This window comes from Peromyscus maniculatus, chromosome 6, assembly GCF_049852395.1.
Source record: "Peromyscus maniculatus bairdii isolate BWxNUB_F1_BW_parent chromosome 6, HU_Pman_BW_mat_3.1, whole genome shotgun sequence".
Taxonomy (NCBI): Eukaryota; Metazoa; Chordata; class Mammalia; order Rodentia; family Cricetidae; genus Peromyscus; species Peromyscus maniculatus.
Window position 1 is genome coordinate 137962566 of NC_134857.1, and position 14583 is coordinate 137977148.

The window sequence follows — 14583 nt, forward strand, 5'->3', positions numbered from 1 at the left end:
CATACCTGGGTCAAGTCCCAGAGCTGACATGGCCTGGCAACAGGGAATGTCATCCTGAGTTTGCTGTCTCTGAAGTAGAATTGATGGGAAAGACTACTCCACAGAACTGAGCTAGAAAAGTGAAAGCTGGAGACACAGGATCTGTAGCCTAAGAATAAATACCCAGGAGAGTGGGATTTATGTCTGTTCCCAGTGATCTAGTCAAGAGATCTGACAACAGCTTTTCTTTCAGAGCGTGAGAAGAAGAAAGCAGAGAAGGAAAAGGTTTAACATAGTTCAGTCACATGAGTAACAAAAAACCACCTCTGAAGAGGCAGCACAGCCTGGAGAGAAAAGTAGCCAAAGGCCAGGTTTCCTGGCAGAATAGGAAAACCGTGAATTTGAACTTTCTAACCCAAGCATACATATGGATGTGCTTTCCTGAACCCCAGGCTTTCTTCAGAAGGTTTCAACCCTGCTCACATCAACCACTCAAAGTGGGGCCTTGTCCTTTGCCTTAAATAGGACATCAATGACAGCCTAAAGCTGGTGTGGTGGAAGCAGGAGGCTGCTGCAGGCTCCCTATCAGTCAGGGTTACATAGCAACATCCAGCCAAGGGAAAAAAAAAAGTTGAACATTGAGAGCTCATCCAACCACCAAAGGGCTAAGATGCTCAAGGGGAGTGGAGACAAGATATGACTGCACCTGAGAGGACAGAGGGGTCTCAGAATCTGGCTGTCCCCTGTGTGACTCACTTACACCTCAGTGGACCTGGAGGAATCAATATTTTCTGCTTCCTTTCTTAACTTGTTCCCCCCATTTTAAACAAGGACCTTCCTACTGGTTATAGCTAACCTTCCTTGTCTTGTTGGTATGATTTAGAATCTCTGCGGAACTCTCTGGGAGTCTCTAAGAGGATATTTCCATAAAAGCTTAACAAAGGTGGTCAGGACTACCCTGGATGTGGGTTCTAAGTTCCTGGGCTGAATAAAAAGGGAGAAAGTGATCACCAGCACTCATCTCTCTGTTTCCTGACTGTGGCTGCACTGTGAACAGCCCTCACCCTCTCCATGCCTCCCCCACAGTGAGGAACTGTTCTCTGACTATGACAGAAATAAACTCCTTCCTTAACTTGCTTTTGTGGGGAATTCTGCCACAGCAGCAAGAGAGTAACTGGCACACCTGTCCTCTTCATCATCCCATATGAGAACCTTTGATATAACTCTTCAAACCAAGTCTGCATCTTCCCCCTGCCAGGGGCACAGTCTCTGCCCCTGCCCCTGACCCATCTGTGAATAACAGTAAGTTCCACTTGGGAGCTTTTTCTTTTAGTCACAGAAGATGCCAAAATCTTTCTAGAAATTATTGAACTTTGCTTTCCACGACTTTACAAGGAAAGAACCATAATTCTCTGCTTGACAGATGCTGAGTTGAAGATGTGTTGCTGAAAGGCTTGCAGCTCACACAGGGCATGGCTGATTTGTGCCTAATCTGTTCCCTTGCAAAACATATACACTAACACTACAATAAACATTTATTTGTTTGTTTTTGGTTTTTTGAGACAGAGTTTCTCTGTGTAGTTCTGGCTGTCCTGCAACTCACTCTATGGACTAGGCTGACCTCGAAGTCACTGAGATCTGCCTGCCTCTGCCTCCCTGAGTACTGAGATTAAAGGCATGCACCACCAATACCTGGTATGATAAACATTTTGTGTTGAAGGCAAATTTTTTAAAAACTGGTAGCATTTGTCTGTGTAACTGAAATAATTTTATATTTTGGGGAAGAATTATTTCCAAGTACTCCCACTACCATGAACTAAGGAGATGTACCTGCCATGTCGTCTGTGTTTTTTTTGCTGTTTTTGGTGATATTTAATATTTTTATTAACTCTTTTGGGAATTTCATACAGTATGTTTTGATCATATTCATGTAATTCCCTCAACTTCTCTTAGGTCTACCCCCACCTTCCTATCCACCGAACTTCATGTCTTTCTCTTAAAAAAAAAAAAAAATCCACCAAGTCTAGTTTGTGCTGCTCAAATACTCTTGGGTGTAGGGCCTGCTGTGGAGTGTTATCAATTTACCAGGAGTCACACTCTTAAGAAAACTGACCCTCCCTCTCCCAGTAGCTTTCAAATATAGCTCTTCAGTTAGGGCTGGGACCTTATGCCTTCCTCCCAACCTCCATGCTAGGATTCTTCTCTGGCTTGAGCTTGCAAACTTATTGTGCTTGCTATCAAAATCACTGAGTTCATATGTTCAACTTCCCTGTTGTATCTGAAAAACACTGCTTTCTTGTAGTCATCCACCACCTCTGGATCTTACAATCTTTCTGTCCCCTCCTATGTAAAGACCTCTGAGCCTTTGTGGGAAGAGGTGTGATTTAGATGTCCCATTTAGGGCCAAGAAATCTGCAGTCTCTTGTTCTCTGCACCTTGGCAAGTTGTGAATCTCTGTGTTAATTGCCCTCTACTGCAAGATGAATCTTCTCTGATGAGGGTTGAGAAACTCACTAATTTATGGGTATAGCAATGAGTCATGAGGAGTCATCTTAATGCTATGTCCATTTTGCAGAAAAATAACATTAGGTTCTCCCCTAGGGCCGATGAGCTGTCTAGCCCCAGGTTCTTGGCCCTGAAAGCAGTACAGGGTATGGATTCTATCTTGTGGAGTTGAGATCCACAGAACTCATGTAACACTCCAACATGGCAGCGCATGTCTATAACCTCAGCTTTGGGGAGGTGGGTAGATCCTGAAGTTCATTGGCCAGCCAGCCTAGATGATATATTTAATAAGATTCAGGTTCAATAAGAGACCCTTTCTCAAAATCATAAAAAGCAGAGTCATGGAGGAAAGAAAGTCAACATCAATCCTGTGCTTCCACATGCGTGCACACACACATACACGTGGCTCTGCTTCTTCCTCGGGATCATTAGTGCATTAGTCCACAAGGGAGGAGGGAGCAGAAGCGGGAAACAGGGTTCAAATGGTTGTAGATACAATGGAGATCCTCCAGGAGATGACTTCAGCAAATCAGCTCAGCTTTATTCTAGAGTACAGGGAACATATAGGATTGGTGCTGTGGGATGGTCTTTCTGTATGCTGTGAATATGTGTCACTATGATTGGTTAATAAAGAAGCTGCTCAGGCCTATGGCAAGTCAGGTTATAGCTAGGTGGGAAATCTGAGAAAGAGGCAGGAAGAAGAAAGGTGGAGTTGGGAGAGACACCAGCCTGCTGCCCAAGGGGCAACATGCCAGCAGACTGGTAACACCACAGCCATGTGGCAAAACACAGATTAATAGAAATGGGTTAATCTAAGATGATAGAGCTAGCTAGCAAGAAACTTAAGCCATTGGCCATACAGTCTGTAATTAATATAAGCCTCTGGGTGATTATTTTATAAGTGGCAGTGGGACCACAGGGCAGGGTGGGACCGGAGAAACTTTCAGCTACAGACTGGGGAGCCTGGGGACAAACCCTAGTATTAAGTGGCATACTCCTATCATAAGTCTTCATATGTGGAGGCAGGGTCCTACAGCAAATATCCTAGTACAAGTCTTAGTTGCCATATGAGCAGTAGGGGAAAGGCTTCTAGCAGGACACTGTGCCAACAGCCACCCTAGAGATACATCAGGCATCCAGGACTAGAGACATTCTCTAGATAAGGTTAGGTAGAGAGCAGGAAGTCTCACTAGGGGAGAGGGAGTCCTTGTGTTGTCAAGCTTTGAAGAAAGCTGCCAGGTCATGATAGACTGCAACCTCTAACCAGCAAGCCCTTCCAACACATACACACAGCGAGACACCCCCAACATACACACACATACACACACACACACACACACACACACAAAAAAAAAAAAAAAAAAAAAGAAAAGAAAAGAAAAGAAAAGAAAAGAAAGAAAGAGTAAGGGGTCAGGGTCTCATAACACCCTTCCAGGGCATGCCCCCAGTAACATTAAGGTCTTCCACAGACCAGCTGGCTGCATAGGGGTAGCTCTGCCTCTCAATAACACCTTTCTGGGATGCAGTCTTTAAAGCACCAAACTTTGGGGAACATTCCAGATTGAAATGACAGCATTATGGCCATGTTCTCACAGAATCCAAGGCACTAGACAATTTTACATGCAAAAGTTTCAGTGTGTATTTGTAAAAGATGTCAGTTTTAAAACATAACTGTGTCTGTAGTAGAAAGCAGGCCAGGGCTCTTATGTGTTGACTGTTGCCATGAGTCTTATTCAAGCAGCATAGTATTGAAAGACAGAAACTATTCATTCCAGCACAAATGCCATCTAATCACAGCAAATGTACCCCCAAAATGTCCCAATACTTTAAAGCAGTGTTTCTCAACCTGGGGTGTTGACCCCTTAAAGGTCAAATGACCCCATCGCAAGGGTCACATATCAGATACCTGCATGTCAGATATATATATATATATATATATATATATATATATATATATATATATATATATATATATATATTACAATTCATAACAGTAGCAAAACTACAGTTACAAGGTAGCAATGGGATAATTTTTATGGTTGGGGTCCCTACAATATGAGGAACTGTATTAAAGGGTCATGGCAGGTTGAGGAAGGTTGAGAACCACTGCTTTAAAGTGTGTCGTGAACAGTTCTTGCCCACCCCAGCCTCAGGAGGCCTCTGCTAATAGAAGCTTCTTCCTCAGTCTTTACTTCAGAACTTCCGATTGTCACAGGATAGGGGCTGGCGCTGAATTTCTGTTCCTCAATTTTTACCTGTATTGCAGAGTAACAGAATTTAATAACTGGCTCTGACATGGCCATACCAGATCATGTAGAATTACTTGGATAGAAACTGGCCTTGCCTCACTCAATAATTAAACTCTTTTGTTTACTATGATCTCCAGGTTTATTTAAAAAACTAATGAGGCTACCAAATTGTGGGCTCTAAAGCTGTTTTTCCTTAGTGGCAGCATTTCTGGGTGAATGGATCTAAAATTTCATTGACTACAGTGATTTTGACCCAAGATCCAGTCAGTTCAAATGCAGACACACAAAACCAAGTCATACATTTTTTTTTTTTATTTTATTTTACAATACCATTCAGTTCTACATAACAGCCACAGATTCCCTTGTTCTCCCCCTTCCTGCTCCCCTCCCCTTCCCCCCAGCCCACCTCCCATTCCCACCTCCTCCAGGGCAAAGCCTCTCCAGAAGAAGACTGAGATGACCTGATAGACTCAGTCCAGGCAGGTCCAGTCCCCTCCTCCCAGACTGAGCCAAGTGTTCCTGCATAAGTCCCAGGTTTCAAACAGCTAACTCATGCAATGAGCCCAGGACCTGGTACCACTGCCTACATGCCTCCCAAACAGATCAAGGCAATCAACTGTCTCACCTACCAAGTCATACATTTTAAATCATTTAAAGTAACTGGATAAGAATAGAAATTCCTGGAGAGATTCTATACTGATTTCACTTTACCTTAAGTACATTTCAAAGTAAACAGGCACTGAAATCAGTATCTGCATGAACAGAAACGATGATTATCTGCAGAAGTCATTGTCATGGTCACCTTACTAGTAAGACCACAAAGGCACCCAAGGGTTGCTACAATTACAGACACTCTCTGAGTAGTCACCCACTTTTCAACACTTTCTACGTTCAAGTCTGGAATGCCCATGCCCCATACGGAGGCTTTTCTTCATTGGCATCCAGGCAGTGAGGTTGCCCAGGGCCCCTGCTCCTTGCCTTCTGGAATATGACACAAGATAAACTCTTTCCAGCAAAATATTGGCAACTTAGATATATTTGCTTTATTATCCTTCTTGACACAGTTAAGTCCAATTTTAACCCACTGTATACCCAGCCAGGATTTTTGCAAAGCTTCCATGCATTCCAAGGCTGACCTCTTGATCCTAAGAACTCTTCATTAGCACCTATCATGATGTAAGTATTTCATCATGGAAATTTGGATTCATTTCTTTGCTTTCTGCAAGATGAAGAGAGGAACGGAACAGATAACTTATGTAGCAGGCTTTTGTGAAGATGCAAGAGTAGTGGACAAGGTTACCTGTCAGTGATCATACAAGCACATCAGTATTCTTTGCCATATTCACAAAGCAATCCAATCAAGCAGAGCTCTCTTCCCCGCTTCCCTGCTCTCTGCTGTGGGAAGTCTGGGGGGTGGGCATTCTCATAGCTTGTACACACACCCTGTGTTGTACACACACCCCACTCCTGTGTTGGACCTGTTTGGATGATTTTATCAGTTTTATTTGCTGTTTCACTTCTAGCACCTTGATTCAGGCATGGCATATAGTAAAAGTTTAATAATTATGTGGTGAGTAAATGAATAAAGAAAAGACCTTGTCCTGAAACAAAAAAATTAATTAATTGAGGTTGTGTTCATAAGTCAAAGTGTTTACTCTATCAATGTTTTGAATATTTAGCTATTTCCCTAATCTTTTCTGAACAGCTAAGCAGTTCCATAAGCAGCCATTGTGTTCAAACCTGGATGGCTTCATCTCAGAAGTATACACCTTTTTCTATCTTGCAAGAAAGTCTGACTAGTAGCCAATGACCTGTTAGGAACTTAATTTCAGTGTCAGAGCCGCCAGTGTAATCATGCCTTGGATGGTGGAAGACCAGAGTGTATCTGGATGTAGCATCTCTATGCGAACAGTGACCACACAAACAGAAATTATGATTCTTCTTTCATGGTGATTGGATCCCTGACCCAGTCTGAGGAAGCATAAGGTGGGCAGATGTCAACCTTGTATTTGCTGAGATGGGAGTAACCTTCTCTCCCATCCTAGACTCAAGAGCTGAGTTTAATTTATTCTGACCTCAAGATGTTATCTGTGTCAATGAGCTTGGGGCAATAGAGCAGAAGGCAGAATCCTCTTTGCCTCTTTTACCTGGCTTAACAGTCATTAGCTCAAAGGTTCTCAAGCAAATTGCCAAGTCTACCTCTGAAAAGATCAATATGTATAAATGCCATGATAAATTGCCAAGGCCTCACCTTATCTGGGTAAATAGCCACAAGCTGTTAAATTCCCAGCACTCTCCAGTCTAAAACAAGAAAGAAACGTAGGGGCAGTGATGAAGTAAAATTAATTTCCTTCAGTTCTTTTTATCTTGAAATAGCCTTGCTTTATAGCCCACAACTGATCTTGAACTTGAGAACTTTAAAAAATCCTACCTCTAGCTTCTGAGTCCTGGTGTTAAAGTATGTGCCACCCAGCTCTTCTGGTATTTAGATGCTGCTATTGTTGCTTTGTTTTGTCTTCAGTGCTGGAGGTGGAACCCAGGGCCTTGTGTTAGCTAAACAAAACCAGCTCTCTACCTCTGAGCTACATCACCAGCAGGTGAAGAAGAAGCAAAATATAAGAATGAAGTCAAAGTCAAGGTCTGTCCTCCCCTCCCCCGCTCCTCCCAAATGTTTTTCATATTCCTGCCACACTGCCTGGCTCTCTGTCAATGGTTCTTCTCTTCTATAATGCTTCAGGTTTTGATGATGCTTAGATGTTCCATCCCAGAGTAAAATAGCTGAGAAACAGAGAGAGAAAGAGAGAGAGAGAGAGAGAGAGAGAGAGAGAGAGAGAGAGAGAGAGAGAGAGACCCATGCCAAGATTTTAATGATAACTGACTACTTTATTCTGAGTGTGCATGCATATACACACGTTTTTAAATGTGTCATGTAGTGGAAGATGACCTTGAACTTCTGATTCTCCTGCCTCTATCTTGTGAGTCATGGAATTAGAGGCATGTGCCACCAAAACCATTCTATAGAGTGCTAGGGATTGAACTCAGGGCTTTATACACGCTAAGCAAGACCTCTCCTGCCCGAGTTACTTTTTCAGTCCTCCACACCTCCATACACATTATTTTTAACCAGGCAAATGTTAATTCATCCTTCAGTATCTTTCCTGCACTCTCTGTTATAGACTGAATGCTTGCAATATAGCTCCCTGCCTTCACCCCTGTTCCTACCCCTACCTCCCTACTCCCCAATGTCATGAGACTTGAGGTGGGGCCTTTGAGAAATAATTAGGATTACATGAGGTTATGGGGTTGAAGCCCCAGTGATGAGGTTAGACATCTTATGAAAAGTTTTTATGTAGCTAAAAAAGCATCTTTTTAAAAAAATTTATTTATTTTTCTATTATCAGTTTGATACAGTATAAATTCCTATCTTAATAGTGAAATGTTTCATTGAGGCTTGCTCAGTAATTGAGTAAAACCAAAACTTATTATAAGCCACAGTCATCCTAGGGTCCCCCCTGCTATATATATAAAACCTCCCTGGTTCTGTGGGTTGCAGTCTGATTGTTCTTTGTTTTATATCTAGAATCCACTTATGAGTGAGTACATACCATGTTTTCCTTCTGAGTTTGGGTTACCTCACTCAGGATGATTTTTTCTAGTTCCATTCATTTGCCTGCAAATTTTATGCTGTCATTTTTTTTCTCTGCTGAGTAGTACTCCATTGTGTATATGTACCACATTTTCTTTATCCATTCTTCAGCTGATGGGCATCTAGGTTGTTTGCAGGTTCAGGCTATTACAAATAGTGCTGCTATGAACATAGTTGAGCATGTGTCCTTGTGGTATGATTGAGCATTCCTTGGGTATATGCCCAAGAGTGGTATGGCTGGGTCTTCAAAATAACATCTTACAAGGACTGAATGAGAATAAGGATCTTGAGATGGAAGATCAGATTTTCTTGCAACATCTAGTGAGATTGACCTAATCATATAGTGCATGTTCCCTTCATTTCAATATCAGATAAAACCTTTTCAGTTACTAAGAGCAGTGGCAACAAAAGATAAAAGAAAAATTGGCTTAATGAAAGTAAAAACAAAAGAATGAAGGAGAGGGGAAGGGAAGGAGGAAAGGAAAGGGATAAGAGGGGGAGAGGGGGCAGGAGAAGGAAGAGTAGGAGGAGGAAGGGAGGGGAAGAGAGAGGAAAGTGGGGGGAGTAGAAAGGAAGAGAGGAAGACAGAGGAGGAAGAGAAGCAGGAAGAAGAGGAGTGGGGAGAGGCTTGTTCATGGGATGCACATAGGTTTTTTTTTGTTTGTTTGTTTTTGTTTTTTACTCTTATTCTTTGGGGACCTGCTACCCAGCTCCCAAATAAATGCACAGAGACTTATTCTTTCTTATGAATGCCCTGCCTTAGCTTGGCTTATTATTTCTATCCAGCTTTTCTTGAATTATTCCATCTACCTTTTGCCTCCAATCTTTTATCTTTCTCTATTCCCTATTCCTTTCTTTTCTTCTTACTCCATGGCTGGTTGTGTGGCTGGGTGGCTGACCCCTGGTGTCCTCTCTCCTTATCCTTTTCTTTCTCCTCTCTTCCCAAATTTCTCCTTCTATTTATTCTCTCTGCCTGCCAGCCCCACCCATTTCTCTCTCCTGCCTAGCTATTGGCCATTCAGCTCTCTATGTCTAATCAGATGTTTTAAACAGGCAAAGTAACACATCTTCACAGAATTAAACAAATGCAATATAAAAGAATGCAACACATCTTTGCATCATTAAATGTAGTAGGACAGGTCCATAGGGTCAAGGAAATTGGCTCAAACCAGTTGCCAAGGCATGCACATAACATACTTCCTAATGAGCCAACCTGAAGTCTGCCTGAGGGCCTAGCAACAGGCACTGTCAGAGTTCCTAGTTACTGTCAGTGTTCCTGATTGTGCCCAGCCAATGAGGGATGACCACGCAATGCTACCATACTGGGACACAGACTGGATGATGGGAGAAGGGTATATAAGGCCTTCCTCATTATTAAATAAAGGAGTTTGTTGTTTGTCTTCAACTGACTCCTGGTGTCTGTGTCGCTGATGCCACGCCTTCTCACCCCTTCCCTGAGGGAGCCGTTAGAATCCAGCAACAATTAAATAAATATTCCATAGTGTAGATGTAACCAATCGTATTATTAAAATAAGAAACACAGAGCCAAGGTAAAAGAGAAAAGCCGAGAGGTCAGAGCTCAGAGATAAAATCTTACCTCCTGCAGTGCTCCTAGCTTCCCCGAGAGAGGGAGGTACTTCCTGTGTCCCTGTTTAAATATTCTTTCTGTTCTGCCTTCTCATTGGTTGTAAACCCAACCACATGACTGCCTCATCACTGCCTGTAAGTACCGCCCTCCAGGTCTTAAAGGCGTATGTCTCCAATACTGGCTGTATCCCTGAACACACAGAAATCTACCTAGCTCTTCTAACCACCACACTCTTACTATGGCTCTAATAGCTCTGACCCCAGGGCAACTTTATTTATTAACATAAAATTAAAATAACATTTCAGTACAAATAAAATATCACCACATTTCCCCTTTTCTATTTTAATAAAAAGAAAAAAGGCAAAAGGTTATAACTAACAAAAGAAAAACTATATACAAAAGTACAATAACTATATACAATATATACAAGTAACAAATACCTAAACGATGTCTAGTCCATTTGTATTTGACAAATCAGAGAAAATAATTCCCTTATCTATCCTATTTTAGTAAGTCCAAAATGTATCTAATTCACTTTCTATCCTAATTAATCTTCAACTATAACTAACTAATCTTCAACTCCCTCAGAGACCCAAGAAGGAAATAATATTAGCTAACAAAAATAAAAACAGGAAGTGCACAAAAGCAACTTCCAAAAATTTTGTGAGTTGACAGAAACAGCCAGCTGCCTGGACAGTCACCTGAGGTTTCTCCACAGTGTTGGGGCATCATCTTCAGCCTATAGGCTTATGGTATCTGACAGACTCATTTGTGAAGTAGGTTGTACACAAGGTCAACAGTTCAACCTCACATTGGGTGAGAGCAGTCCATGTACCAGAAACACCTGAATTCCACTAGTGTCATGTCATGATTCAGGATTTTAAATTCTGGAAATTGTTGACAGTTTTTAAATTCAGCTGTCCATTCTTCTTGTCTGTGTATATATGGCTTCATCTAAGCATGCCCTTCTCCACATCCCTCTATTAAATGCCAGTCTACTATTGAGAGGCGTGAGCTTTCAGTTGCTGTTCCATTGCACAACAGAAGCCATCGGCCCACTGCCTGTTCAGCTGCCTTCAAAGAAAAGGGCACTGTACCTTTTCCAGATTGTGAAGGCCACTTCAGGGATGGTGCCATATTGTCCTGGCCTCAGAAGATGCCGTCTGATAAAGCCATAACCACACTTGTTTTGGCAGGAATTGGTAGTCCTTTGTTTCGTGTTCTGTCTGTCCATTTTGTCCTGTTGATACGAGGATACTTTGTTGTCCAGTGGCTAACTTTTGCCACAATGAAAATTAACTCCATATGCAGTTTCTTCAATGCCCATATTTTCTCTGAAGTAGATTGGTACTGCCAGGAGCCGACATGTCTCAAAAACGAAAAATTTCTAAGTTATTAAAACATTTTAAATGCCATATTCTGTAGATCTCTGAAGGGTTTGAAGATGACCTGTCTAAAATACATCTGCTCAATTTTTAAAACATATCTAATATGACTACAATTTCTATTGTAATGTCTAACTACTAACTTTCATTTCTTTATATCCTAATAGTTGGTAATAATGTAAAGTATTTAAAACTAGTAATTGTCTTTTTCTTTTCTTTCTTTTTTTTTTTTTTAAAACAAGAACCTTAAATCTAATCTCCTTTGCTTAGCCTTTTTCCTAACCCTTGACAACTTGTAACCTAACCCCTAAATAATGAAAATTATCCCAGACCCAAAACCCATTAAAAGAACCAAAAAACCACCCGCCCCACACCACTTCTTTGGCAATGTGGGTGTCATATTCTTAAAATTGCTTCCTGCTGGGTATGGGCGAAGTTATCTTTATCCTGAAAGAAAAATTTAGGTTAATTGTCAAATTCTAGGAAAGGTAACTATATCCTTCATTATTATCCAGTCTGTGTATAAAGCCAAAGTTCAGGGTTTATCTCAAGTCCTTATTCAAGTAGTCTTTGAGATTGGATCATCTCAGCTAGTCATCTCAAAATTGTTCTGAGCACCTTGTAGTTCAAAGCTGATCTGTAGATGATGTTTGTCAGCTTAGTGATATTATTATTGTCCACGTGGAATTGTTGTTGTTGTTGTTGTTGTGGGGCCCCATCTTCTTTCCGGAGACTTCAGTTGATGTTAGGCCTGGCCGTGATTTCCTGCAGAAAACTGATAAGAGACTCGAACACAAAGACATATATATGCAGCTAACTGAAGCCTTTTTTCTAGAATTAGTTAGTACTCTATATGACCATTCATATCTTAACAAAGTTTAAAATGTATATATATATTAATCTTGTAAATTTTGATATAAAATTTATACTTTAAGAAAAGTTTAAAGAATCAGAATAGAATCAAAGAGTTGAGATTAGTAATAGAATAGTCCCTTAATTAATTTGGCTTTTGTCCTGTCCCATAGCAGAAAATGGCTCTTTCTGGCATGATATAGGGAGTTTGCATTTTCCTTTTAACAACATGCTTGAGTTTGAAGAAGGAGAGAGCCATTCTCCAACTCCAAAGTCAGCTTTAAATTTTAATTGAACTGGGACTATTAGAAAACCAATAGTGTTAAATCTTTAGAGAAAAGCAGAAACAAACATTTAAGAAGACATAAAATTTTTTAGATAATATATACCCATATGCCATATACTCCAATATACTCTGTTTCCTGGGATAGATGATTTGTCCCTTTTCTTCAGTTGTCTCATTTGTCTTGTGTCCTTCAGATTCCTTAACCTTCATTCTCCTAAAAGACAAAAACAAAAACCTTCCCCCAAGACTAATTTTGGGGATGTTCCTTTTTGGCAAGTTATTATCTGATTAAATGAAAAGACATGTGTTACAGGTACAAGTTAGTTTAAATTGGATGTTCATGCTGGTTGATGAACTATCACCTCCTCTAATTAAGAGGTTTCTCTTGTTCAAATCGAACCTTTATCAATTTTGATGGTACCCACAGCTTATCTTCTCCTATAGAAACAAAAGCAAAACCTCGTCCCCAACGTAATACATACCCTGGTTTCCATTCTGAGGTCAGCACATCCTTAAAGTATATAGGCTGATTTAATTCTGTAGTTTTTTCTATTACCCAATGTCTCTCTGCAGCTGTTGTTCCTTTCTCATTGGCATTCAGAAAATTCAAAGTTAATAGAGCATTATGCAGTCTATTTCTGGGGGTTTTTGTTACTCCTTTCTGTTTATTTAGCATATCCTTTAGAGTTCTGTTTGACCTTTCTATAACTGCTTGACCTGTAGGATTATGTGGTATACCTGTAATATGCTTTATATTGTAATAAGCAAAAAACTGTTTCATTTTAACAGAGACATATGATGGAGCATTGTCAGTTTTGATTTGTGCAGGTATACCCATGATGGCCATAACTTCTAGCAAATGAGTGATTACAGAATCAGCTTTTTCAGAACTCAAAGCAGTTGCCCATTGAAATCCTGAATAAGTATCAATGGTGTGGTGTACATATTTCAGTTTTCCAAATTCTGCAAAGTGAAACACGTCCATCTGCCAGATTTCATTCCTCTGAGTACCCTTTGGGTTACATCCTGCTGGTAATGGTGTTTGATTATAGAAGGAACAAGTAGGACATTTCTTTACTATTTCTTTGGCTTGTTGCCAGGTTATGGGAAAATCCTTTTTTAAACCTTTACTATTGACATGATGTTTTTTATGAAATTCTGAGGCCTCCAGCACATTTCCTATCAATAATTTATCAATCTCATCATTGCCTTGTGCTAGAGGGCCTGGCAGACCAGTATGAGATCGGATGTGAGTTATATATAAAGGATGACTCCTTTTCCTGATTGTATCTTGTAATTGAATAAATAGTGAAGTTAATTCTGAAGCATCAGGGATAAATTCTGCAGTCTCAATATGTAATACCACTCTTTCAGCATACTGAGAGTCAGTTACTATGTTGAGAGGTTCTGAAAAATCCATTAATACCAACAGAATAGCATACAATTCTGATTTTTGCACTGAATTATAAGGACTTTGTACCACTTTACTTAAATTTTCTGATTTGTAACCTGCCTTTCCTTGTTTGTTGGCATCTGTATAAAATGTACGAACTCCAGATATGGGTTTTTGCCGTACAATTCGAGGCAAGATCCAATCAGCTCTCTTTATAAAATCAATTCTGTTGCTTTTGGGATATTTGCTGTTAATTTCTCCCAAAAAATTACTGCAAGCTCTTTGCCAAGGTTCACTTTCTGTCCATAATTTTTCAATGTCCTCCTTAGTTAAAGGTACGACAATTTCTGCTGGGTCTATTCCTGCTAATTGACGAAGTCTCAATTTTCCTTTCCAAATCAAGTCAGAGATTTTTTCCCCATAAGTTTTTAATTTTTTATTTGGCTTATTTGGTAAAAATATCCATTCCAATATAATATCTTCCCTCTGCATTAATATTCCAGTAGGGGAATGCCTAGAAGGTAAAATAACCAAAATGCAATCCAGCTTTGGATCAATACGATCCACGTGCCCTTCATGTACTTTCTTTTCTACCAAGGCCAATTCTTTCTCAGCTTCAGGTGATAATTCTCTTGGACTATTTAAGTCCTTGTCACCTTCTAAGGTTTTGAACAAATTAGTCAGTTCATCATTTTTTACC

At 40.4% G+C, this 14583-nt stretch overlaps 1 long non-coding RNA gene across 1 annotated transcript; it reads right to left on the reverse strand.

The window, feature by feature from the left end:
- Window positions 1-5815: 5815 nt before the first annotated feature.
- LOC143274025 (uncharacterized) lies at window positions 5816-7298 on the reverse strand. The gene is made up of 3 exons (XR_013052458.1): window positions 7165-7298; window positions 6985-7034; window positions 5816-5952 (listed from the first exon to the last, which is right to left on the reverse strand). It is a non-coding gene; the product is annotated as an uncharacterized LOC143274025 (long non-coding RNA).
- Between the last annotated feature and the right edge of the window lie 7285 nt (window positions 7299-14583).